This window comes from Pristiophorus japonicus, unplaced genomic scaffold (genome assembly GCF_044704955.1).
Source record: "Pristiophorus japonicus isolate sPriJap1 unplaced genomic scaffold, sPriJap1.hap1 HAP1_SCAFFOLD_149, whole genome shotgun sequence".
Taxonomy (NCBI): Eukaryota; Metazoa; Chordata; class Chondrichthyes; family Pristiophoridae; genus Pristiophorus; species Pristiophorus japonicus.
The window spans coordinates 369,204-397,185 of NW_027251165.1; positions in this window are offsets into that span (position 1 = coordinate 369,204).

Sequence of the window (27,982 nt, forward strand, 5' to 3'; positions counted from 1 at the left end):
ATGAAGTGTAGAATGAAATCTAGAATGAAGTGTAGAATGAAGTGAAGAATGAATTGGAGAATGAAGTGTAGAATGAAGTGTCGAATGAAGTGTAGAATGAAGTGCAGCATGCTGTGTAGAATGAAGTGTAGAATGAAGTGTATGTAATGTAGAATGAGGTGCAGAATGAAGTTTAGAATGAATTGTACGATGAATTGTACAATGTAGTGTAGAATGAAGTGTAGAATGAAATGGAGAATAAAGTGTGGAATGAAGTGTGGAATGCAGTTTGCAATGAAGTGCAGAATGACGTGTGAAATGAAGTCTAGAATGAAGTGCAGAATGAAGTGAAGAATGATGTGCAGAATGAAGTGTAGAATGAAGTGTCGGATTAAGTGTAGAATGAAGTGTAGAGAGAAGTGTACAATGAAGTGTTTAATGAAGTGTATAATGAAGTGCACAATGAAGTATAGAATGAAGTGTAGAACGAAGTATCGAATGAAGTTTAGAATGAAGTGTGGAAAGAAGAAGTGTGGAATGAAGTGTAAAATGAAGTGAAGAATGAATTGGAGAATGAAGTGTACAACGAAGTGTACAATGTTGTGTAGAATGAAGTGTAGAATGAAATGTACAAAGAAGTGTCAAATCTAGTGTCGAATGAAGTGTAGAATGAAATGTCGAATGAAGTCTAGAATGAAGTGCAGAATGAAGTGTGGAATGAAATCTAGAATGAAGCGTAGAATGAAGTGAAGAATGATGTATAGAATGAAGTGTAGAATGAAGTGTCGTATTAAGTGTAGAATGAAGTGTAGAGAGAAGTGCAGAATGAAGTGAAGAACGAAGTGTAGAATGAAGTTTAGAATGAAGTGCGGAAAGAAGAATGCAGAATGAAGTGTAAAATAAAGTGAAGAATGAATTGGAGAATGAAGTGTACAAAGAAGTGTACATTGTAGTGTAGAATGAAGTGCAGAATGAAATGTACAATGAAGTGTAGAATGAAGTGTAGAATGAAGTGTAGAATGAAGTGTGGAATTAAGTTTGCAATGAAGTGCAGAATGAAGTGTAGAATGAAGTGTATAATGAAGTGTCCACTGAAGTGTAAAATGAATTGTAGAATGAAGTGCAGAATGAAGTGTGCAATGAAGTGTCGAATGAATTGTAGAATGAAGAATTGCAGAATAAAGTGTAGAATGAAGTGTAGAATGAAGTATAGAATGAAGTGTAGAATGAAATGTAGAATGAAGTGTAGAATGAAATCTAGAATGAAGTGCGGAATGAAGTGTCGGATTAAGTGTAGAATGAAGTGTAGAGAGAAGTGCAGAATGAAGTGAAGAACGAAGTGCAGGAAGAAGTTTAGAATGAAGTGTGGAAAGAAGAAGTGCAGAATGAAGTGCAGAATGAAATCAATGCGGAATGTAGTGTACAATGAAGTGTACAATGAAGTGTAGAATGAAGTGTAGAATGAAGCGAAGAATGAAGTTCAGAATGAAGTGTGGAATGAAGAAGTGTAGAATGAAGTGTAAAATGAACTGTAGAATGAAGTGTAGAATGAAGTAGAGAATGAATTGGAGAATGAAGTGTACAATGAAGTGTACAATGTAGTGTAGAATGAAGTGTAGAAGGAAATGAACAATGAAGTGTACAATGTGGTGTAGAATGAAGTGTAGAATGAAGTACAGAATGAAGTGTAGAATGAAGTGTAGAAAGTTGTGTACAATGCAGTGTAGAATGAAGTGCAGAATGAAGTGGAGAATGAAGTGGAGAATGAAGTGTACAATGAAGTGTACAATGTCGTGTAGAATGAAGTGTGGAATGCAGTTTGCAATGAAGTGTAGAATGAAGTGTAGAATGAAGTGTAGAATGAAGTGTAGAATGAAGTGTATAATGAAGTCTAGAATGAAGTGTATAATGTAGTGTACAATGAAATGTAGAATGAAGTGTAGAATGAAGTGTAGAATGAAGTGTAGAATGAAGTGTAGAATGAAGTGTAGAATGAAGTGTACAATGTCGTGTAGAATGAAGTGTAGAATGAAATGTAGAATGAAGTGTAGAATGAAGTTTAGAATGATGTTTCAATGAAGTATAAAATGAAGTGTGGAATGAAGTGTAGAATGAAGTGTAGAATGAAGTGTAGAATGAAGTGCAAAATGAAGTGTAGAATGAATTGTAGAATGAAGTGTTGACTGAAGTGTACAATGAAGTGTCGAATGAAGTATAGAATGAAGTGTAGAATGAAGTGTAGAATGAAGTATAGAATGAAATCTAGAATGAAGTGTAGAATGAATTGCAAAATGATGTGTACAATTTAGTGTAGAATGTAGTCTAGAATGAAATGTACAATGAAGTGTACAATGTAGTGAGGAATGACGTGTAGAATGAAATGTACAATGAAGTGTACAATGTAGTGTAGAATGAAGTGCAGAATGAACTGTCGAATGAAGTCTAGAATGAAGTGTAGAATGAAGTGGAGAATGAAGTGTGGAATGAAGTGGAGAATGAAGTGGTGAATGAAGTGTACAATGAAGTATACAATGTCGTGTAGAATGAAGTTTAGAATGAAATGTAGAATGAAGTGTAGAATGAAGTGTACAATAAAGTGTAGAATGAAGTGTACAATGAAGTGTACAATGTAGTGTAGAATGAAGTGTAGAATTAAGTGTAGAATGAAGTATAGTATGAAATCTAGAATGAAGTGTAGAATGAAGTGCACAATGATGTGTACAATCTAGTGTAGAATGAAGTCTAGAATGAAATGTACAATGAAGTGTACAATGTAGTGTGGAATGACGTGCAGAATGAAATGTACAATGAAGTGTACAAGGTAGTGTAGAATGAAGTGCAGAATGAACTGTCGAATGAAGTCTAGAATGAAGTGTAGAATGAAGTGGAGAATGAAGTGTGGAATGAAGTGGAGAATGAAGTGGTGAATGAAGTGTACAATGAAGTATACAATGTCGTGTAGAATGAAGTTTAGAATGAAATGTAGAATGAAGTGTAGAATGAAGTGTACAATAAAGTGTAGAATGAAGTGTACAATGAAGTGTACAATGTGGTGTAGAATGAAGTGTAGAATGAAGTACAGAATGAAGTGTAGAATGAAGTGTAGAAAGTTGTGTACAATGCAGTGTAGAATGAAGTGCAGAATGAAGTGGAGAATGAAGTGGAGAATGAAGTGTACAATGAAGTGTACAATGTCGTGTAGAATGAAGTGTGGAATGCAGTTTGCAATGAAGTGTAGAATGAAGTGTAGAATGAAGTGTAGAATGAAGTCTAGAATGAAGTCTAGAATGAAGTGTATAATGAAGTGTGGAATGTAGTGTACAATGAAGTGCAGAATGAAGTGTAGAATGAAATGTAGAATGAAGTGTAGAATGAAGTGTAGAAGGAAGTGTAGAATGAAGTGTACAATGAAGTGTACAATGTCGTGTAGAATGAAGTGTAGAATGAAATGTAGAATGAAGTGTAGAATGAAGTTTAGAATGATGTTTCAATGAAGTATAAAATGAAGTGCAGAATGAAGTTTAGAATAAAGGGCGGACTAAAGTTTGCAATGAAGTGCAGAATGAAGAGTAGAATGGAGTTTAGAAAGATGTGCAGAATGAAGTGTAGAATGAAGTGTAGAATGAAGTGTAGAATGAAGTGCAGAAGGAAGAAGTGTAGAATCAAGTGCAAAATGAAGTGTACAATTGTTAGCGTTAGTGTTTTCTTAGAAGAATCACTCAACACTCAGGGTCGGTTCCAATGCTGAAGCAGCTTTTATTACGCTCAGCGGGAAGGAAAAACTCAGGACCGTATCCAGGTTTCTCTTCACAGAACAAAGAGTTACATGTACCTTTATATGTTTTACAACAGTTACAAAACAGCTTACTGCAGTTACACAGCTCATCACGGCTGGACACAAGCCAATCACAACGATTATAGATTACATATAGGTTCTTTAATCCAATAGAATTCTCCTAGTAACCAGGGAACCATTGTCAATTTGGGTTGATCGATGACTTTATATGTTCTCTCCCTAGTTCTTTCATCTGGGAGAAATAATTGGTTTGTATCCTGGTTTACAGCAAATGGTTTCCCTCTTATCTTTCTTCCTGGGGAATTAATTGGTTTATGGCCTTGTTCACAGGAGATGGCTTCCTTCTTATCTCTGCCTTCCCAGGCATTCCTACAGTGGGCCTCACAGGGTTATTGCTCGGTCAGTGAACGTTCAACAGTTCACAGCTTGACTACCTGGTTTCCCATCATGCCTGGGCAGCCATTTTATGTGTGTGTCCATTTAAGCTTATGTGAGTTTTAAATATCCAGCAGGTGCCTAATGCCTAAGTCTATATATATATTTCTACTCTCTGCAACAATTCCCCCCTTTCGGTAAAGGGACTAGTCCTAGTCCCCTTTTAACCGACCGTACTGCCTTTATCTGATATTTGTGCACGGCCCGGTATTCCTTGCCTCAACGTGCTGGCCAGTCACGCGGTTTCAGGAGTCCCGGTTGCTTAGATCAAATTAACAAAGGCTAGCTCCTCCCGTCCCCTTATCAAACAGGCCTGTTTAATATCCAGGGAACGGTGATTAGTCCGTTTCCGCCGTTTGTGGCGCCTGCATACCTGGCAGGCCATCACGCCCCATGTTATTGCTAAGATTAATTGTATTCCGACCAGTGTGTGTGAAATAATTCGGATCCATGGGTGGATGTTCACATTTATTCCCCAGTCCCAGACCTTTCTCCACCAACTCTGACTTTGTAAGTCTACCACATATCTTCTTCCAGTTCTTTGATTTTAGTTTGTAGCTGGTGATAGAGTTTTACGGATTGCCCCACTCTGAGCCTTAACTCCCGTAATACTTCGGTTAGATGTGGGATAGGGACCTGCTCTGGCTCGTCATAATCCTGCAAATGATCATGGAGCTGATCAGTTACTTCAATAACTTCGGACTTCCGGCGCCTAACCTGGGTGAAATGTGCTTGCCCGATCGCGACAGGTCGTAGTGGTGTGAAGCAAAAGTTGGGCTGCGGTATAGGGCACTGCAGGTCATTATACTGGTATGAACGCTCTGTGGTAGAGACGCAGTATCTTCCCCTCCCTCCGTAGCCCGCCCTCGCGAAGTGCATGTGTGCGGGCACTATTTCTAGTACACACCCGTCGGTTCGGTTAAACCCGCACTCGTCGAGCTCCCCTCGGCCCACCGGGTGAGGGCATACTGTGATTTCCCCCCTTTGCTTGCAATCTGCTAGGGAAATCCCGGTAAGTACGTTGTTTCGACGAACGGCAGAGGTGGTGGTTAGGTAGTAGCGTATGGAGACATTTTCCCGTATTACTCCGATATTCTCTAGTTGGTATAAGGGGAACGGCCCTGAGTCCGGCGTTGCTATAGGGATCAACAGGACTATCCCTATCCCGGTAGTCCTACCCATCTGGCAATCTGGAATTGCGGGGTATACTCGGGTCAGTCCCTTCAGAGTACAATTATCCAGTGTCCCCCTTTGGTTCGCCAACTGAGCTAAATGTGAACTGTCTATCCAATCGGGTACTTCCCCGCGTTGGATCTGGTCGAGGTTGTGGCGGATCTGTCCCACCATCCACAGACCATAAGCATGACAGAGTTGCCCCTGTCTTTGCTTTATTGTATCTTCTTGTTCTCTATCAATGAGGTGATTGATGGTTTTAGCGTGAGCTTCCAGGACTGAGATGCCATCCAATTGGATTTCGACACCCTCCTTTCCTAGGTTGGCCTGGTCTTCCTGGTTTTGCTCCACCCTCTCCAATAACCCCTTCATCACCCCTTTAAGCTGTTCTACCCTCTCATTTAGCCCTTGTATGTCTATCGAGTTAACTACGGAGGTTCCTGTATTGAAAACGGTAGCAACATCATTTACTATTTCCCTCTTCACCCTGGGTGCTAACCCCTGTCCCCGGAACTTACTGGCACCCATTGCATCGGAAGCCTGCTGCATTACAACTTTACTTAATACATTGTACATCTTCCTTGACTGTTCGGTACAATATTCCGGCATCTGGATGCCTGAAATATTGATCAGAACAGGCACAAATTCATGTTTAACATTATCATACAACAGTTCCCCCTCGTTGTACATTACAATCCCATTTTCTGGTCCCTTAGTAGTTATTGCTGGGATTGTCCCGGAGGCGCGCAAATTATGCCGAAAGTGCATTCATCAGGCCCTTTGACATCCCTCCGTTTAATGCAGCTGCTCCTTATACCCGTGGAGCACTGTACACATACCCGGTCCTTATTAGGATTCACTTGTAACCATGCATTAAAATAAGTTCTGTCCTTGCTCCAATCCTTAGTCGCTGGAACACATATTCCGTCCGTCAAATTGAACAACACTCCATAGTTCATGTAATTGTTTATTTCCAGCGTGCTCTGCTGTCCGTCGGTGTTGCCCAGGGTACGTGCATGTCGCAGGGCTATCCATATTACGAGTAGCGTCGTCCGTATTCCCATCTCGGTAAGTATTATCTGTAATTTTAAACAGACGGCCTGGTCGTCACCAGGGGTTAAAGTTTTTTTTTCCTATGAGTGTCCCGGTCACCCTGCAAAATCAGAAGCACAGGGTTACAATTGAATCATTTCGAATTGAATCTGTGGGGCGTTCGCCCGTGTCTTTACCCACTTAAATATTACCCAAACTCCTATTAACATTAAAGCTAAAGCTATTCCTCCGAACACCCCTTCCGAAAGGGTGTCTAACCACTCCTGGTACTTTACAGCATACCATTCCGTCTCGTCTAGGCGTATCACCCTTGGTTCGGCCATTATTCTTTTGGGTTATACCTTTTTAGTTGTGACCAGTGCTTCCACCGGCCTTTCCCTTTCATGTCGACACATGCACACGTGTCGCTTGTCAAAATGATGTCATACGGTCCGGTCCACCTCGGGGCAAACCCCGTCCTGCCTGGAGTGACCTGTACTAATACTTTGTCGCCTACCTGTGGGAGGGATGCGCGGCCTTCCCGTTGTTTTGGGTCTCCAAGTCCCGTAGGGCCTGTTGCTCTACCACCTCTTTCCTTAGTTCCTTTAGCTGTGAATCTAATTGTTTTACATATTGTTTAATCCGATCTCGTAGAGGCCCCATTTCCTCCCCCCCTGTTATGATCCCTTCAGGAAGTCTCATGGCCCTTCCTGTCATTAATTCAAAGGGGGTCAGTCCTGTGGTTCGGTTAGGGGTAGCCCTAAGTCTCATTAATATGCAGGGCAAAATATCTACCCATCCCTTCCCGGTCTCTGTTATAGCTTTGGCAATTGCTGTCTTAAGGGTACGGTTCATTCGCTCCACCATTCCTGAGCTCTGGGGGTGGTACGGGATGTGGAACCGTTGTCGGATTCCAAGCAGACCGCATGCCCGCTTCATGACCTGTCCTGTGAAGTGCGTCCCCTGGTCCGAGTCAATTTGAAGGGGCACTTTCCACCGTGGGATTATGTCGAATGCGAGAATCTGCGCTACCGTGGATGCTCCGTAATCCCGGGTGGGAAAAACCTCAACCCACCTGGTAAACTGATCTACAATAACCAGGCAGTATTTCTTTCCCCGACTGGTGGGTAGGGGTCCTGTGAAATCAATTTGTATATTCTCCCACGGGCCCCTGGGACGTGTCTGATGTGCCATTCTGACCTTTACGGGTCTGCCTGGATTATGCTGTGCACATACTATACAGCGCTGGCAATGTTTGGCTAAGTCTCGCCCTACCCCGGCCCACCACCAGTCTTTGAGCAGACGGCTCAGCATTCTTCTCGCCCAGTGTGGTCCGGCTCATGGTGTAGCCGGAGTAGTTCGGTCTGGATTGAAGACGGGGCGACTGCTTGTAATCCCTTCCTCCACACCCCGTCCTCCCCAATGCTGGCCCCCTTGCTTTCCCATTGTGACCGTTCCTCCGAGCTACTTTCTTCCTGTATCTTACGGACACTTAGCTCTCCTGGTCCTATCACGGCCACTTTAATTATCTGGGGCTCATCTTCTTCTGCCGCGCTCCTAGCTGCTTGATCTGCCAGCATGTTTCCCCGTTGTTCCCTGGTCTCTACCTTTTGATGTGCCTTGATCTTTATTACTGCTGCCGTCGTAGGCCTTTTAACGGCTTCGCCCAGCTCCCGAACTATATTCTCGTGTTTAATGTGTCCCCCCCCCGAGGTTATATATCCACGTCTACTCCACGCTATCATATAATCGTGTACTACCCCGAATGCATACCGGCTGTCAGTATAAACATTTACACGCTTCCCCTCTGCCCATTTGAGGGCTTCGGTCAGCGCTACCAACTCCGCCACTTGGGCGGACACTGTTCCTTCCAGTGCCCCTCGCAGGAGGGTGACACCATCCTGATCTACCACGCCCCACCCGGTGCGGAATCTTCCGTCGACATATCGTCGGGACCCATCAACGTGAAGGGTTAAATCGGGGTCCCTCAGAGGTTCGTCGGCTATTCCCCCTTCTGTTCCTTCGTCTATCTCAGTCTTGCAGCTATGGGGTTCACCTTCGGTTACTATTCCCTCCGCGGGATTAAAGCCTATATCTCTAATTATTTGTATGGACTGATCTTTGGGTAATAGTACTGCCTCCCAGGTAGCTCGTCGCGCATCTGACACTGTTTTTAACCTCCCGGTATTTAGCAATTCCACTATGGTGTGCTTCGTGTGTAAAATTATCTGCCCCGACATTGTGACTGGTTCGCATATCCTGGCAGCCCAAGCGGCACAATCGAGGGCAGCCACACACCGATGGAGTCCCTTCACTACCGGGGACTCTTGTGTTGAGTAATACGCTACTGGTCTCATTACCCCCCCTTTCTCCTGGGTTATGATGGCGCTATAAAAACCTCCATCGAGATCGTAATGTACATGGAACGGCTTTGTCATATCCGGTAGCTTCAGCGCTGGGGCTGCCACCAATTCGGCTTTTAATTTCCCATAGGCTTCCTCTTGCTCCGATCCCCAGTCTACCTGCTCTGTTCCTGGTTTTCCTCCCTTCACTAGTCGCTGAATGGGTTCGGCTATGTTCGCAAATTGAGGAATGAAATTCCTGCAATAGTTGAACAAACCCATCACCCGCCGCACTGCCCGGACTGTAGTTGGTCGGGGCATATAAACGATGGCTGTCTTTCGGTCTGTCGGAAGAGTCTTTTTTTTTTTTCCTGACTGATATCGTGTCCCAGATGTCGAACCGTGGCTTGTCCGATCTGCGCCTTTTTTTTGGATTTATTTTAAACCCTGCCTTATCTAGAGTCCTTAGGACCATGGCTACGGCCCCTAAATGCTCTCGGTCACTTGATGAGGCTATTAGGATGTCGTCCACGTACTGAAGGATTGTACTATTATACGGGGTTAGGTTACATGATTCCAAAGCGTTACTCATGACTCGGTGGAAAATGTTCGGGCTGTTATGGAATCCCTGAGGGAGTCGGGTCCATGTGTATTGTCTATCTCTGGATGTAAATGCGAATCTCTCCTGAGACTCCGGGTCCAGCGGGATTGACCAAAATCCGTTAGCGATATCTAAGACGGTGAAAATCCTATGTTCCGGATTCAGACCGTTGAAGATAGTCGCTGGGCTGGCCACAATCGGGTGTTCCCTGGATGTAACTTTATTCAGGGCTGTGTAATCTATCGTTAGTCGGTAGCTTTCATCCGGCTTTTTAACTGGCCACATCGGGGAGTTTGTGACTGACACGGTCTGTCGTAGTATGCCCTGTTCTACCAGGGCTTGTATTATCCCCTCAGTGGCCCGCATGGCCTCTGGTTTAATAGGGTACTGCTTGTGGGGAGGGTGTACCGGTCCCGTGACCTTCTCCGGTGTCATGTCCACAAGTCCGCAGTCCTGTTTGCTTTTTGCCCAAACTCCCGGGATAGCCTGACACAGTAATCCCAACGTCCCGTCCTTAGACCAGTCTCTCTTCAGAGTATCCGTTTTACCTAATGTGGCTATGTTCTTTACTAGTGCCCATTTCCTGGCCACTTTATCCTTATACCCTTTCGTACCTTTCCAGGTTACCCGTTTTCGCTGCGCATCCACTATTGTTCCTAATTCGCGGAGTAGGTCCATCCCTAGTATAGTTCCCTCTGAGTTTTTTTTTCTATTAAGAAATCCAAATTAATAATGTTCAGTATAAAACGGCTGTCAATGGAAAGGGTTAACTCCTTTCCAGGTTTGTAAGAAGACCTGATGTCATTACGTGACTTCACGTAATCATCTGGAAAAAAAAAGTCTTTGTGCCTTCAAAACTGGCTTCGAAATTAGAAATCCGTTAAAAACAGCATAAATCATTAGAGTAAATTCCAATGTTTTCTTAACTTCTAATTCAAGTACTTGCCAAAGAATTTTTTTTTTTTTTAATTGTTTTAAAACAAGACCACACATACAATAGCGATTTTGTTTACTGAAATTCAATTCTGTTTTTTTTTATTTCTCTCTTTCTCCTCGTTATCTTCAAAACCCTCCTGCTTGTTTAGACTGTTCGGGACATTTTTGATAAACACTGTCCATTTTAGAAATCTTTTCAAACTGCATTGAAACTTTTGAAAATTCGAATCCATGTAGAGTGTTTTTTACTTATTCCAATTATTTTTTTTCTCTTCTAATTAAACCAATATCTTTTTCACAGCAAACATCAACTAGTATCTTTATTTAAAACTTTTTTTTTAGAAGCTCTTTTTTTTTTAAAGCATTCTTTATCTCATTCCGAGACTAAATTTATGTCTTTCAACCCAATCAATCATTGCATGTTTTCTTTCGGCAAGTAAGTGAGCATGTCAAATAAATATTTTGCTCAACAAACCTATTCTTTATTTGTTTATTCTCCTAGCTCCGTAACTTATCATCCGAATAAATCCACACCTGCGTTTCTAACTTAAATGTCTTAAAACTTCCCACATACAGGACAACATTACAAAGGGTTTTAAAAAAAAAGACTTTCACTCTGTTTCTAAAATAAACAGACACTTGCATTCCTCTTCCAACCAGGCTTTCGGAACATGAAAACATAAAACAAAAATTCATTCTGCAGTCAAAAATCACACAGACACTTCTCACTCAACGATCAGACATTTACAACAGTCTCTCTTCTTGTTTTGGCCGGCTCTATTTTTGGATCCATGACCTTTCAGGGAATTCGTAGTTTTATCTAAATAATTCCTCACATAACTAATTCCTGAGGATTCCACCCTGCTTTAATCATTTTTTCAATTAGCTTCTTTTGTTTTTCCGCCAGGTAGCGGGTAAGCGACCCTTCTGGTCCCCACTCGAGTTTACTTGTTTTCATGGCCATTCCTGGGTAGGACTAGTACCGTTAGGAATCTACTCTCAGAGGTCCGCTTTCTTTCTAGCGCGACTTGTAGTAAACTGTCTCTTGGCTACTGTCAGGTCACAAGTTCTGCTGTTACACAAACTTATACAATTCTTAAAAACGCGTTTAAGCAATTCCCGCAGTGCTCTACGTATCCTTAACGACTACCTACCACCGCTCAGCCCGTTGGTCCGACCCTGTTCACAGGTTTGGATTCCGTTAGCCGCTGTACACTGCTTGGTTCTATCCCGGGGTATTTCAAATTACACTACTGGGTCCGGAAGATGTCTCTCGGTATCACGATCCCACGGTCTAAGTGTGTTCCCTACGCCTACTTGGTTCCTGGCCGTCACGTGGGACAAAAGTCCTCTTAATTCAGGCTCAGGCTAGGCGTTTGAGATATTAGACCGTCTCCTCATGTCGATCAACCAGCTTCCACCTTCCGCACCCTTTATACTTAAAAATTGTTTTTTATACTCACCCGGGTTTTTTCCAAGGGCGTCCAGCGACTCCGGGAAATCCCGTCGACTACGCCATTGTTAGCGTTAGTGTTTTCTTAGAAGAATCACTCAACACTCAGGGTCGGTTCCAATGCTGAAGCAGCTTTTATTACGCTCAGCGGGAAGGAAAAACTCAGGACCGTATCCAGGTTTCTCTTCACAGAACAAAGAGTTACATGTACCTTTATATGTTTTACAACAGTTACAAAACAGCTTACTGCAGTTACACAGCTCATCACGGCTGGACACAAGCCAATCACAACGATTATAGATTACATATAGGTTCTTTAATCCAATAGAATTCTCCTAGTAACCAGGGAACCATTGTCAATTTGGGTTGATCGATGACTTTATATGTTCTCTCCCTAGTTCTTTCATCTGGGAGAAATAATTGGTTTGTATCCTGGTTTACAGCAAATGGTTTCCCTCTTATATTTCTTCCTGGGGAATTAATTGGTTTATGGCCTTGTTCACAGGAGATGGCTTCCTTCTTATCTCTGCCTTCCCAGGCATTCCTACAGTGGGCCTCACAGGGTTATTGCTCGGTCAGTGAACGTTCAACAGTTCACAGCTTGACTACCTGGTTTCCCATCATGCCTGGGCAGCCATTTTATGTGTGTGTCCATTTAAGCTTATGTGAGTTTTAAATATCCAGCAGGTGCCTAATGCCTAAGTCTATATATATATTTCTACTCTCTACAACAACAATGAATTGTAGAATGAAGTGTTGACTGAAGTGTACAATGAAGTGTCGAATGAAGTATAGAATAAAGTGTAGAATGAAGTGTAGAATGAAGTATAGAATGAAATCTAGAATGAAGTGTAGAATGAAGTGCACAATGATGTGTACAATCTAGTGTAGAATGAAGTCTAGAATGAAATGTACAATGAAGTGTACAATGTAGTGAGGAATGACGTGTAGAATGAAATGTACAATGAAGTGTACAATGTAGTGTAGAATGAAGTGCAGAATGAACTGTCGAATGAAGTCTAGAATGAAGTGTAGAATGAAGTGGAGAATGAAGTGTGGAATGAAGTGGAGAATGAAGTGGTGAATGAAGTGTACAATGAAGTATACAATGTCGTGTAGAATGAAGTTTAGAATGAAATGTAGAATGAAGTGTAGAATGAAGTATACAATAAAGTGTAGAATGAAGTGTACAATGAAGTGTACAATGTAGTGTAGAATGAAGTGTAGAATTAAATGTAGAATGAAGTGTAGAATGAAGTGTAGAACGAAGTTTCAATGAAGTATAAAATGAAGTGTCGAATGAAGTTTAGAATAAAGAGCGGACTAAAGTTTGCAATGAAGTGCAGAATGAAGAGTAGAATGAAGTGTAGAAAGTTTTGTAGAATGAAGTGCAGAATGAAGTGTACAATGACGTGTACAATGGAGAGCAGAATGAAGTGTAGAATGAAGTGTAGAATGAAGTGTAGAATGAAGTGTAAAATGAAGTGTAGAATGAAGTGTAGAATGAAGTGTGGAATTAAGTTTGCAATGAAGTGCAGAATGAAGAGTAGAATGAAGTGTATAATGAAGTGTAAAATGTAGTGTAGAATGCAGTGTAGAATGAAGTGTAGATTGAAGTGTATAATGACGTGTACAATGAAGTGCAGAATGAAGTGGAGAATGAAGTGTAGAATGAAGTGTAAAATGTAGTGTAGAATGAAGTGTAGAATGAAGTGTGGAATTAAGTTTGCAATGTAGTGCAGAATGAAGTTTAGAATGAAGTGTATAATGAAGTGTACACTGAAGTGCAAAATGAATTGTAGAATGAAGTGTAGAATGAAGTGTACAATGAAGTGTCGAATGAATTGTAGAATGAAGAAGTGCAGAATAAAGTGTAGAATGAAGTGTGGAATGACGTATAGAATGAAGTGCAGAATAAAATGTAGAATGAAGTGTAGAATGAAATCTAGAATGAAGTGTAGAATGAAGTGAAGAATGAATTGGAGAATGAAGTGTAGAATGAAGTGTCGAATGAAGTGTAGAATGAAGTGCAGCATGCCGTGTAGAATGAAGTGTAGAATGAAGTGTATGTAATGTAGAATGAGGTGCAGAATGAAGTTTAGAATGAATTGTACGATGAATTGTACAATGTAGTGTAGAATGAAGTGTAGAATGAAATGGAGAATAAAGTGTGGAATGAAGTGTGGAATGCAGTTTGCAATGAAGTGCAGAATGACGTGTGAAATGAAGTCTAGAATGAAGTGTAGAATGAAGTGAAGAATGATGTGCAGAATGAAGTGTAGAATGATGTTTCGGATTAAGTGTAGAATCAAGTGTAGAGAGAAGTGTACAATGAAGTGTTTAATGAAGTGTATAATGAAGTGCACAATGAAGTATAGAATGAAGTGTAGAACGAAGTATCGAATGAAGTTTAGAATGAAGTGTGGAAAGAAGAAGTGCAGAATGAAGTGTAAAATGAAGTGAAGAATGAATTGGAGAATGAAGTGTACAAAGAAGTGTCCAATGTAGTTTAGAATGAAGAGTAGAATGAAATGTACAATGAATTGTCCAATGTACTGTAGAATGAAGTGGAGAATGAAGTGGTGAATGAAGTGCACAATGAAGTGTAGAATGAAATCTAGAATGAAGTGTAGAATGAAATGTGCAATGAAGTGTACAATGTTGTGTAGAATGAAGTGTAGAATGAAATGTACAGAGAAGTGTCAAATCTAGTGTCGAATGAAGTGTAGAATGAAGTGTAGAATGAAGTGTAGAATGAAGTGTAGAATGAAGTATAGAATGAAGTGTAGAATGAAATGTAGAATGATGTGTAGAATGAAATCTAGAATGAAGTGTAGAATGAAATCTAGAATGAAGTGCAGAATGAAGTGTCGTATTAAGTGTAGAATGAAGTGTAGAGGGAAGTGCAGAATGAAGTGAAGAACGAAGTGTAGAATGAAGTTTAGAATGAAGTGCGGAAAGAAGAAGTGCAGAATGAAGAGTAAAATAAAGTGAAGAATCAATTGGAGAATGAAGTGTACATTGTAGTGTAGAATGAAGTGCAGAATGCAATGTACAATGAAGTGTAGAATGAAGTGTAGAATGAAGTGTGGAATTAAGTTTGCAATGAAGTGCAGAATGAAGTGTAGAATGAAGTGTATACTGAAGTGTCCACTGAAGTGTAAAATGAATTGTAGAATGAAGTGCAGAATGAAGTGTGCAATGAAGTGTCGAATGAATTGTAGAATGAAGAATTGCAGAATAAAGTGTAGAATGAAGTGTAGAATGAAGTATAGAATGAAGTGTAGAATGAAATGTAGAATGAAGTGTAGAATGAAATCTAGAATGAAGTGTAGAATGAAGTGTCGGATTAAGTGTAGAATGAAGTGTAGAGAGAAGTGCAGAATGAAGTGAAGAACGAAGTGCAGGAAGAAGTTTAGAATGAAGTGTGGAAAGAAGAAGTGCAGAATGAAGTGCAGAATGAAATCAATGCGGATTGCAGTGTACAATTAAGTGTAGAATGAAGTGTAGAATGAAGTGTAGAACGACGCGTAGAATGAAGTTTAGAATGAAGTGTGGAATGAAGAAGTGTCGAATGAAGTGTAAAATGAACTGTAGAATGAAGTGTAGAATAAAGTGGAGAATGAATTGGAGAATGAAGTGTACAATGAAGTGTACAATGTAGTGTAGAATGAAGTTTAGAAGGAAATGAACAATGAAGTGTACAATGTGGTGTAGAATGAAGTGTAGAATGAAGTACAGAATGAAGTGTAGAATGAAGTGTAGAAAGTTGTGTACAATGCAGTGTAGAATGAAGTGCAGAATGAAGTGGAGAATGAAGTGGAGAATGAAGTGTACAATGAAGTGTACAATGTCGTGTAGAATGAAGTGTGGAATGCAGTTTGCAATGAAGTGTAGAATGAAGTGTAGAATGAAGTGTAGAATGAAGTCTAGAATGAAGTCTAGAATGAAGTGTATAATGAAGTGTACAATGAAGTGCAGAATGAAGTGTAGAATGAAATGTAGAATGAAGTGTAGAATGAAGTGTAGAATGAAGTGTAGAAGGAAGTGTAGAATGAAGTGTACAATGAAGTGTACAATGTCGTGTAGAATGAAGTGTAGAATGAAATGTAGAATGAAGTGTAGAATGAAGTTTAGAATGATGTTTCAATGAAGTATAAAATGAAGTGCAGAATGAAGTTTAGAATAAAGGGCGGACTAAAGTTTGCAATGAAGTGCAGAATGAAGAGTAGAATGGAGTTTAGAAAGATGTGCAGAATGAAGTGTAGAATGAAGTGTAGAATGAAGTGTAGAATGAAGTGCAGAATGAAGAAGTGTAGAATCAAGTGCAAAATGAAGTGTAGAATGAATTGTAGAATGAAGTGTTGACTGAAGTGTACAATGAAGTGTCGAATGAAGTATAGAATGAAGTGTAGAATGAAGTGTAGAATGAAGTATAGAATGAAATCTAGAATGAAGTGTAGAATGAAGTGCACAATGATGTGTACAATCTAGTGTAGAATGAAGTCTAGAATGAAATGTACAATGAAGTGTACAATGTAGTGTGGAATCACGTGTAGAATAAAATGTACAATGAAGTGTACAATGTAGTGTAGAATGAAGTGCAGAATGAACTGTCGAATGAAGTCTAGAATGAAGTGTAGAATGAAGTGGAGAATGAAGTGTGGAATGAAGTGGAGAATGAAGTGGTGAATGAAGTGTACAATGAAGTATACAATGTCGTGTAGAATGAAGTTTAGAATGAAATGTAGAATGAAGTGTACAATAAAGTGTAGAATGAAGTGTACAATGAAGTGTACAATGTAGTGTAGAATGAAGTGTAGAATTAAATGTAGAATGAAGTGTAGAATGAAGTGTAGAACGAAGTTTCAATGAAGTATAAAATGAAGTGTCGAATGAAGTTTAGAATAACGTGCGGACTAAAGATTGCAATGAAGTGCAGAATGAAGAGTAGAATGAAGTGTAGAAAGTTTTGTAGAATGAAGTGTAGAATGAAGTGTAGAATGAAGTGTAGAATGAAGTGTAGAATGACGTGTAGAATGAAGTGTAAAATGACGTGTAGAATGACGTGCAGAATGAAGTGTACAATGACGTGTACAATGAAGAGCAGAATGAAGTGGAGAATGAAGTGTAGAATGAAGTGTAAAATGAAGTGTAGAATGAAGTGTAGAATGAAGTGTGGAATTAAGTTTGCAATGAAGTGCAGAATGAAGAGTAGAATGAAGTGTATAATGAAGTGTACACTGAAATGTAAAATGAATTGTAGAATGAAGTGTAGATTGAAGTGTATAATGACGTGTACAATGAAGTGCAGAATGAAGTGGAGAATGAAGTGTAGAATGAAGTGTAGAATGAAGTGTCGTATTAAGTGTAGAATGAAGTGTAGAGAGAAGTGCAGAATGAAGTGAAGAACGAAGTGTAGAATGAAGTTTAGAATGAAGTGCAGAAAGAAGAAGTGCAGAATGAAGTGTAAAATAAAGTGAAGAATGAATTGGAGAATTAAGTGTACAAAGAAGTGTACATTGTAGTGTAGAATGAAGTGCAGAATGAAATGTACAATGAAGTGTAGAATGAAGTGTAGAATGAAGTGTGGAATTAAGTTTGCAATGAAGTGCAGAATGAAGTGTAGAATGAAGTGTATAATGAAGTGTCCACTGAAGTGTAAAATGAATTGTAGAATGAAGTGCAGAATGAAGTGTGCAATGAAGTGTCGAATGAATTGTAGAATGAAGAATTGCAGAATAAAGTGTAGAATGAAGTGTAGAATGAAGTATAGAATGAAGTGTAGAATGAAGTGTAGAATGAAGTGTACAATGAAGTGTACAATGTCGTGTAGAATGAAGTGTAGAATGAAATGAAGAATGAAGTGTAGAAGGAAATGAACAATGAAGTGTACAATGTAGTGTAGAATGAAGTGTAGAATGAAGTACAGAATGAAGTGTAGAATGAAGTGTAGAAAGTTGTGTACAATGCAGTGTAGAATGAAGTGCAGAATGAAGTGCAGAATGAAGTGCAGAATGAAGTGGAGAATGAAGTGGAGAATGAAGTGTACAATGAAGTGTACAATGTCGTGTAGAATGAAGTGTGGAATGCAGTTTGCAATGAAGTGTAGAATGAAGTGTAGAATGAAGTGTAGAATGAAGTCTAGAATGAAGTCTATAATGAAGTGTGGAATGTAGTGTACAATGAAGTGCAGAATGAAGTGTAGAATGAAATGTAGAATGAAGTGTAGAATGAAGTGTAGAATGAAGTGTAGAATGAAGTGTAGAATGAAGTGTAGAATGAAGTGTACAATGTCGTGTAGAATGAAGTGTAGAATGAAATGTAGAATGAAGTGTAGAATGAAGTTTAGAATGATGTTTCAATGAAGTATAAAATGAAGTGCAGAATGAAGTTTAGAATAAAGGGCGGACTAAAGTTTGCAATGAAGTGCAGAATGAAGAGCAGAATGAAGTGTAGAAAGATGTGCAGAATGAAGTGTAGAATGAAGTGTAGAATGAAGTGTAGAATGAAGTGCAGAATGAAGAAGTGTAGAATCAAGTGCAAAATGAAGTGTAGAATGAATTGTAGAATGAAGTGTTGACTGAAGTGTACAATGAAGTGTCGAATGAAGTATAGAATGAAGTGTAGAATGAAGTGTAGAATGAAGTATATAATGAAATCTAGAATGAAGTGTAGAATGAAGTGCACAATGATGTGTACAATCTAGTGTAGAATGAAGTCTAGAATGAAATGTACAATGAAGTGTACAATGTAGTGTGGAATGACGTGTAGAATGAAATGTACAATGAAGTGTACAATGTAGTGTAGAATGAAGTGCAGAATGAACTGTCGAATGAAGTCTAGAATGAAGTGTAGAATGAAGTGTAGAATGAAGTGGAGAATGAAGTGGAGAATGAAGTGTGGAATGAAGTGGAGAATGAAGTGGTGAATGAAGTGTACAATGAAGTATACAATGTCGTGTAGAATGAAGTTTAGAATGAAATGTAGAATGAAGTGTAGAATGAAGTGTACAATAAAGTGTAGAATGAAGTGTACAATGAAGTGTACAATGTAGTGTAGAATGAAGTGTAGAATTAAATGTAGAATGAAGTGTAGAATGAAGTGTAGAACGAAGTTTCAATGAAGTATAAAATGAAGTGTCGAATGAAGTTTAGAATAAAGTGCGGACTAAAGATTGCAATGAAGTGCAGAATGAAGAGTAGAATGAAGTGTAGAATGTTTTGTAGAATGAAGTGTAGAATGAAGTATAGAATGAAGTGTAGAATGACGTGTAGAATGAAGTGTAAAATGACGTGTAGAATGACGTGCAGAATGAAGTGTACAATGACGTGTACAATGAAGAGCAGAATGAAGTGTAGAATGAAGTGTAGAATGAAGTGTAAAATGAAGTGTAGAATGAAGTGTAGAATGAAGTGTGGAATTAAGTTTGCAATGAAGTGCAGAATGAAGCGTAGAATGAAGTGTATAATGAAGTGTACACTGAAATGTAAAATGAATTGTAGAATGAAGTGTAGATTGAAGTGCAGAATGGAGTGTAGAATGAAGAAGTATAGAATCAAGTGCAGAATGCATTGCAGAATGAAGAAGTGGAGAATGAAGTGCAGAATGAAGTGTAGAATGAAGAAGTGTATCATGAAATGTGGATGATGTGCAGAATGAAGTGTAGAATGGAGTGTAGTATTAAGAAGTGTAGAATGAAGTGTAGAATGAAGTTAGAATGAAGAAGTGCAGAATGAAGTGTAGAATGAAGTGTAGAATGAAGTAGTCTAGAATAAATTGTAGAATTAAGTGCAGAATGTAGTGCAGTATGATGTAATTCAGAATCAAGTGTAGAACGAAGTGTAGAATGAAGTGTAGAACGAAGTCGTGCAGAATGAAGTGTAGAAATAAGTGTGCAATGAATTGGACAATGAAGTGCAGAATGATGAGTAGAATGAAGTGTAGAATGAAGTGTAGAATTAAGTAGTACAGAATGAAGTGTAGAATGAAGTGCAGCATGAAGTAGTGTGGAATGAAGTGTAGAATGAAGTTTAGAATGAAGTGTAGAACGTAGTGTAAAATGAAGTGTAGAATGAAGAAGTGCAGAATGAAGTGAAGAATGAAGTGTAGAATGAAGTGTAGAATGGAGTGTAGAAGGAAGAACTGTAGAATAAAGTGTAGAATGAAGTGTAGAATGAAGAAGTGCAGAATGATGTGTAGAATGAAGTGTAGAATGAAGTGTAGAATGGAGTGTAGAATGAAGAAGTGTAGAATGAAGAAGTGTAGAATGAACTGTAGAATGAAGTGTAGAATGACGTATAGAATGAAGAAGTGTAAAATGAAGTGTAGCATGAAGAAGTATAGAATGAAGTGCAGAATGCATTGCAGAATGAAGAAGTGGAGAATGAAGTGCTGAATGAAGTGTAAAATGAAGAAGTGTATCATGAAGTGTAGAATGATGTGTAGAATGGAGTGTCGTATTAAGAAGTGTAGAATGAAGTGTAGAATGAATTGTAGAATGAAGAAGTGCAGAATGAAGTGTAGAATGAAGTGTAGAATGAAGTGCAGAATGGAGTGTAGAATGAGGAAGTATAGAATGAAGTGTAGAATTAAGTATAGAATGACGTATAGAATGAAGAAAATTTGAATGAAGTGTGGAATGTAGAAATGTAGAATGCTGCAGAATGAAGTGAAGAATGAAGGGAAGAATGAAGTGTAGAATGAGGTAGTCAGAATGTAGTGCAGAATGAAGAAGTGTAGAATGAAGTGTAGAATGAAGTCGTCTAGAATGAAGTGCAGAATGAAGTGAAGAATGAAGTGTAGAATGTAGTGCAGTATGATGTAACGTAGAATCAAGTGTAGAACGGAGTGTAGAATGAAGTGTAGAACGAAGTCGTGCAGAATGAAGTCTAGAATGAAGTTCAGAATGAAGTGTAGAATTAAGTAGTACAGAATCAAATTCAGAATGAAGTGCAGCATGAAGTAGTGTGGAATGAAGTGAAGAATGAAGTTTAGAATTAAGTTAGAATGTAGTGTAGAATGAAGTGTAGAATGAGGAAGTGCAGAATGAAGTGCAGAATGAAGTGTAGAATGAAGTGCAGAATGGAGTGTAGAAGGAAGAAGTGCAGAATGAAGTGTAGAATGAAGTGTAGAATGAAGAAGTGCAGAATGAAGTGTAGAATGAAGTGTAGAATGAAGTGTAGAATGGAGTGTAGAATGAAGAAGTGTAGAATGAAGTGTAGAATGAAGTGTAGAATGACGTATAGAATGAAGAAGTGTAGAATGAAGTGTAGAATGAAGAAGCGTAGAAAGAAACATAGAAACATAGAAACATAGAAACATAGAAAATAGAAGTGTAGAATGAAGTGTGGAATGAAGTGAAGAATGAAGTGTAGAATGAAGTAGTGCAGAATGAAGTGTAGAATGATGTGCAGAATAAAGTAACGTAGAATGAAGTTTAGAATGAAGTGTAGTATGAAGTAGTGTAGAATGAAGTGTAGAGTGAAGTAGTGCAGAATTAAGTGTAGAATGAAGTGTAGAATGAAGTGCAGAATGGAGTGTAGAATGAAGAAGTATAGAATGAAGTGTAGAATGGAGTGTAGAATGAAGAAGTGTAGAATGAAGTGTAGAATGACGTATAGAATGAAGAAGTGTAGAATAAAGTGGAGAATGAAGAAGCGTAGAATGAAGTTTGGAATGAAGTGAAGAATGAAGTGTAGAATGAAGTAGTGCAGAATGAAGTGTAGAATGATGTGCAGAATAAAGTAACGTAGAATGAAGTTTAGAATGAAGTGTAGTATGAAGTAGTGTAGAATGAAGCGTAGAGTGAAGTAGTGCAGAATTAAGTGTAGAATGAAGTGTAGAATGAAGTGCACAATGGAGTGTAGAATGAAGAAGTATAGACTGAAGTGTAGAATGAAGTGCAGCATGCATTGCAGAATGAAGAAGTGGAGAATGAAGTGCAGAATGAAGTGTAGAATGAAGAAGTGTATCATGAAGTGTAGAATGATGTGTAGAATGAAGTGTAGAATGGAGTGTAGTATTAAGAAGTGTAGAATGAAGTGTAGTATGGAATGCAGAATGACGAAGTGCAGAATGGTGTAGAATGAAGTGTAGAATGAAGCGTAGAATGGTGTAGAATGAAGTGTGGAATGTCGTAGTGTAGAATGAAGTGTAGAATGAAGATGTGTAGAATGAAGTGTAGAATGAAGTGAAGAATGAAGTGTAGAGTGAAGTAGTGCAGAATTAAGTATAGATTGAAGCGCAGAATGAAGTGTAGAATGAAGTGTAGAATGGTGCAGAATGGTGCAGAATGAAGTGTCGAATTAAGTAGTGTAGAATGAAGTGTAGAATGAATTGTAGAATGAAGCACTGTAGAATGAAGTGTAGAATGAAGTGTAGAATGAAGTAGTGTAGAATGAAGTGCAGAATGATGAAGTGCAGAATGAAGTGTAGAATGAAGTGTACAATGAAGTGCAAATGAAGTGTAGAATGGTGTAGAATGAAGTGTAGAATGATGTAGCGTAGAATGAAGTGTAGAATTAAGTAGTGTGGAATGAAGTGCAGAATGAAGTGCAGAATGAAGTAGTGTAGAATGAAGTGTAGAATGATGTGTAGAATGAAGTGCAGAATGAAGTGTGGAATGAAGTGTAGAATGAAGTGCAGAATGAAGTGTGGCATGAAGCAGTGTAGAATAAAGTGTAGAATGAATTGTAGAATGGAGTGTAGAATGAAGTGTATAATGAAGAATTGTATAATGAAGTATAGAATGAAGTGTAGAATGGCGTAGAATGAAGTGTAGAATGAAGTAGTGTAGAATGAAGTGTAGAATGAAGATGTGTAGAACGAAGCATAGAATGAAGTGCAGAATGAAGTGTAGAATGGTTTGGAATGAAGTGTCGAAAGAAGTAGTGTAGATAGAAGTGTAGAATGAAATGTAGAATGAAGCATTGTAGAATGAAGTGTAGAATGAAGTGTAGAATGAAGTGTAAAATGAAGTGCAAATGAAGTGTAGAATGGTGCAGAATGAAGTAGTGTAGAATGAAGTGTAGAATTAAGTAGTGTAGAATGAAGTGCAGAATGAAGTGTGAATGAAGTAGTGCGGAATGAAGTGTAGAATGAAGTGTAGAATGAAGTGTAGAGGTGGAGTGTAGAATGAAGAAGTGTAGAATGAAGTGTAGAATGAAGTGTAGAATGAAGTGTAGAATGAAGAACTGCAGAATGAAGTGCAGAATGAAGTGCAGAATGAAGTGTAGAATGGAGTGTAGAATGAAGATGTGCAGAATTAAGTGTAGAATGAAGTGTAGAATGATGTGCATAATGAAGTGTAGAATGAAGTCGAGAATGAAGTGCAGAATGAAGAAGTGGAGAATGTGGTGTAGAATGAAGTGTTAAGTGAAGTAGTGCAGAACTGGAAGCAATACGGTGGAGGAGGATTTCCTGGAGTGCATAAGGGATGGTTTTCTCGACCAATATGTTGAGGAACCAACTAGGGGGGAGGCCATCTTAGACTGGGTGTTGTGTAATGAGAGAGGATTAATTAGCAATCTCATTGTGCGAGGCCCCTTGTGGAAGAGTGACCATAATATTGTGGAATTCTGCATTAGGATGGAGAATGAAACAGTAATTTCAGAGACCATGGTCCAGAACTTAAAGAAGGGTAACTTTGAAGGTATGAGGCGTGAATTGGCTGGGATAGATTGGCGAATGATACTTAGGGGGTTGACTGTGGATGGGCAATGGCAGACATTTAGAGACCGCATGGATGAAGTACAACAATTGTACATTCCTGTCTGGCGTAAAAATAAAAAGGGGAAGGTGGCTCAACCGTGGCTATCTAGGGAAATCAGGGATAGTATTAAAGCCAAGGAAGTGGCATACAAATTGGCCAGAAATAGCAGCGAACCTGGGGACTGGGAGAAATTTAGAACTCAGCAGAGGAGGACAAAGGGTTTGATTAGGACAGGGAAAATGGAGTACGAGAAGAAGCTTGCAGGGAACATTAAGGCGGATTGCAAAAGTTTCTATAGGTATGTAAAGAGAAAAAGGTTGGTGAAGACAAAGGTAGGTCCCCTGCAGTCAGAATCAGGGGAAGTCATAACGGGGAACAAAGAAATGGCGGATCAATTGAACAAGTACTTTGGTTCGGTATTCACTAAGGAGGATACAAACAACCTTCCGGATATAAAAGGGGTCAGAGGGTCTAGTAAGGAAGAGGAACTGAGGGAAATCTTTATTAGTCGGGAAATTGTGTTGGGGAAATTGATGGGATTGAAGGCCGATAAATCCCCAGGGCCTGATGGACTGCATCCTAGAGTACTTAAGGAGGTGGCCTTGGAAATAGCGGATGCATTGACAGTCATTTTCCAACATTCCATTGACTCTGGATCAGTTCCTATGGAGTGGAGGGTAGCCAATGTAACCCCACTTTTTAAAAAAGGAGGGAGAGAGAAAACAGGGAATTATAGACCGGTCAGCCTGACCTCAGTAGTGGGTAAAATGATGGAATCAATTATTAAGGATGTCATAGCAGTGCATCTGGAAAATGGTGACATGATAGGTCCAAGTCAGCATGGATTTGTGAAAGGGAAATCATGCTTGACAAATCTTCTGGAATTTTTTAAGGATGTTTCCAGTAAAGTGGACAAAGGAGAACCAGTTGATGTGGTATATTTGGACTTTCAGAAGGCTTTCGACAAGGTCCCACACAAGAGATTAATGTGCAAAGTTAAAGCACATGGGATTGGGGGTAGTGTGCTGACGTGGATTGAGAACTGGTTGTCAGACAGGAAGCAAAGAGTAGGAGTAAACGGGTACTTTTCAGAATGGCAGGCAGTGACTAGTGGAGTGCCGCAAGGTTCTGTGCTGGGGCCCCAGCTGTTTACATTGTACATTAATGATTTAGACGAGGGGATTAAATGCAGTATCTCCAAATTTGCGGATGATACTAAGTTGGGTGGCAGTGTGAGCTGCGAGGAGGATGCTATTAGGCTGCAGAGTGACTTGGATAGGTTAGGTGAGTGGGCAAATGCATGGCAGATGAAGTATAATGTGGATAAATGTGAGGTTATCCACTTTGGTGGTAAAAACAGAGAGACAGACTATTATCTGAATGGTGACAGATTAGGAAAAGGGAAGGTGCAACGAGACCTGGGTGTCATGGTACATCAGTCATTGAAGGTTGGCATGCAGGTACAGCAGGCGGTTAAGAAAGCAAATGGCATGTTGGCCTTCATAGCGAGGGGATTTGAATACAGGGGCAGGGAGGTGTTGCTACAGTTGTACAGGGCCTTGGTGAGGCCACACCTGGAGTATTGTGTACAGTTTTGGTCTCCTAACTTGAGGAAGGACATTCTTGCTATTGAGGGAGTGCAGCGAAGGTTCACCAGACTGATTCCCGGGATGGCGGGACTGACCTATCAAGAAAGATTGGATCAATTGGGCTTGTATTCACTGGAGTTCAGAAGAATGAGAGGGGACCTCATAGAAACGTTTAAAATTCTGACGGGTTTAGACAGGTTAGATGCAGAAAGAATGTTCCCAATGTTGGGGAAGTCCAGAACCAGGGGTCACAGTCTGAGGATAAGGGGTAAGCCATTTAGGACCGAGATGAGGAGAAACTTCTTCACCCAGAGAGTGGTGAACCTGTGGAATTCTCTACCACAGAAAGTAGTTGAGGCCAATTCACTAAATATATTCAAAAGGGAGTTAGATGAAGTCCTTACTACTCGGGGGATCAAGGGTTATGGCGAGAAAGCAGGAAGGGGGTACTGAAGTTTCATGTTCAGCCATGAACTCATTGAATGGCGGTGCAGGCTAGAAGGGCTGAATGGCCTGCTCCTGCACCTATTTTCTATGTTTCTATGTTTCTATGAATGAATTGTAAAATGAAGTGTAGGATGAAGCGTAGAATGAAGTGTCGAATGAAGTGTAGAATGAAGTGTAGAATGAAGTAGTGTCGAATGAAGTACAGAATGGTGTAGAATTAAGTAGTGTAGAATGAAGTGCAGAATGAAGTGCAGAATGAAGTGTGGAATGAAGTCGTGTAGAATGAAGTTTAGAATGAAGTGCATAATGAAGTGTAGCATGAAGCAGTGTAGAATAAAGTGTAGAATGAAGTGAAGAATGAAGTGCAGAATGAAGAAGTGTAGAATGGTGTAGAATGAAGTATAGAATGAAGAAGTTTAGAATGAAGTGCAGAATGAAATGTAGAATGAATTCGTGTGGAATGAAGTGTGGAACGAAGTGTAGAATTAAGTAGTGTAGAATGAAGTGCAGAATGAAGTGCAGAAAGAAGTGTAGAATGAAGTAGTGTGGAATGAAGTGTAGAATGAAGATGTGGAGAATGAATTGTAGAATGAAGTGCAGAATGAAGTGTAGAATGAAGAAGTGTATCACGAAGTGTAGAATGATGTGTAGAATGAAGTGTAGAATGGAGTATAGTATTAAGAAGTGTAGAATGAAGTGTGGAATGAAGTGTAGAATGATGAAGTGCAGAATGAAATGTAGAATGAAGTGTAGAATGAAGTGCAGAATGGAGTGTAGAATGAAGAAGTATAGAATTAAGTGCAGAATGCATTGCAGAATGAAGAAGTGGAGAATGAAGTGCAGAATGAAATGTAGAATGAAGTCGTGTGGAATGAAGTGTGGAACGAAGTGTAGAATTAAGTAGTGTAGAATGAAGTGCAGAATGAAGTGCAGAAAGAAGTGTAGAATGGAGTGTTGTATTAAGAAGTGTAGAATTAAGTGTAGAATGAAGTGTAGAATGAAGAAGTGCACAATGAAGTGTAGAATGAAGTGTAGAATGAAGTAATCTAGAATGAATTGTAGAATGAAGTGTAGAATGTAGTGCAGTATGATGTCATGTAGAATCAAGTGTATCATGAAATGTGGAATGATGTGTAGAATGAAGTGTAGAATGGAGTGTTGTATTAAGAAGTGTAGAATGAAGTGTAGAATGAAGAAGTGCAGAATGAAGTGTAGAATGAAGTGTAGAATGAAGTAATCTAGAATGAATTGTAGAATGAAGTGTAGAATGTAGTGCAGTATGATGTAATGTAGAATCAAGTGTAGAACGAAGTGTAGAATGAATTGTGGAACGAAGTCGTGCAGAATGAAGTGTAGAAATAAGTGTGCAATGAATTGTACAATGAAGTGCAGAATGATGAGTAGAATGAAGTGTAGAATGAAGTGTAGAATTAAGTAGTACAGAATGAAGTGTAGAATGAAGTGCAGCATGAAGTAGTGGGGAATGAAGTGTAGAATGAAGTTTAGAATGAAGTGTAGAACGTCGTGTAGAATGACGTGTAGAATGAAGAAGTGCAGAATGAAGTGCAGAATGAAGTGTAGAATGAAGTGTAGAATGGAGTGTAGAAGGAAGAAGTGCAGAATGACGTGTGGAATGAAGTGTAGAATGAAGTGCAGAATGAAGTGTGGCATGAAGCAGTGTAGAATAAAGTGTAGAATGAAGTGTAGAATGGAGTGTAGAATGAAGAAGTGCAGAATGAAGTGTAGAATGAAGTGTATAATGAAGAATTGTATAATGAAGTATAGAATGAAGTGTAGAATGGCGTAGAATGAAGTGTAGAATGGAGTGTAGAAGGAAGAACTGTAGAATGAAGTGTAGAATGAAGTGTAGAATGAAGAAGTGCAGAATGAAGTGTAGAATGAAGTGTAGAATGGAGTCTAGAATGAAGAAGTGTAGAATGAAGTGTAGAATGAAGTGTAGAATGAAGAAGTGCAGAATGAAGTGTAGAATGAAGTGTAGAATGAAGTGTAGAATGGAGTGTAGAAAGAAGAAGTGTAGAATGAAGTGTAGAATGGTGTAGAATGAAGTATAGAATGAAGTAGTGCAGAATGAAGTGTAGAATGAAGTGAAGAATGAAGTGTCGAATGAAGTAATGTGGAATGAAGTGTAGAGTGAAGTGCGGAATGACGTGTAGAATGAAGTTGTGTAGAATGAAGTGTCGAATGAAGAATTGTAGAATGAAGTGCAGAATGAAGTATGGAATGAAGTGTAGAATGAAGTGCAGAATGAAGTGTGGCATGAAGCAGTGTAGAATAAAGTGTAGAATGAAGTGTAGAATGGAGTGTAGAATGAAGAAGTGTAGAATGAAGTGTAGAATGAAGTGTATAATGAAGAATTGTATAATGAAGGAAAGAATGAAGTGTAGAATGGCGTAGAATGAAGTGTAGAATGAAGATGTGTACAATGAAGCATAGAATGAAGTGTAGAATGAAGTGTAGAATCGTGT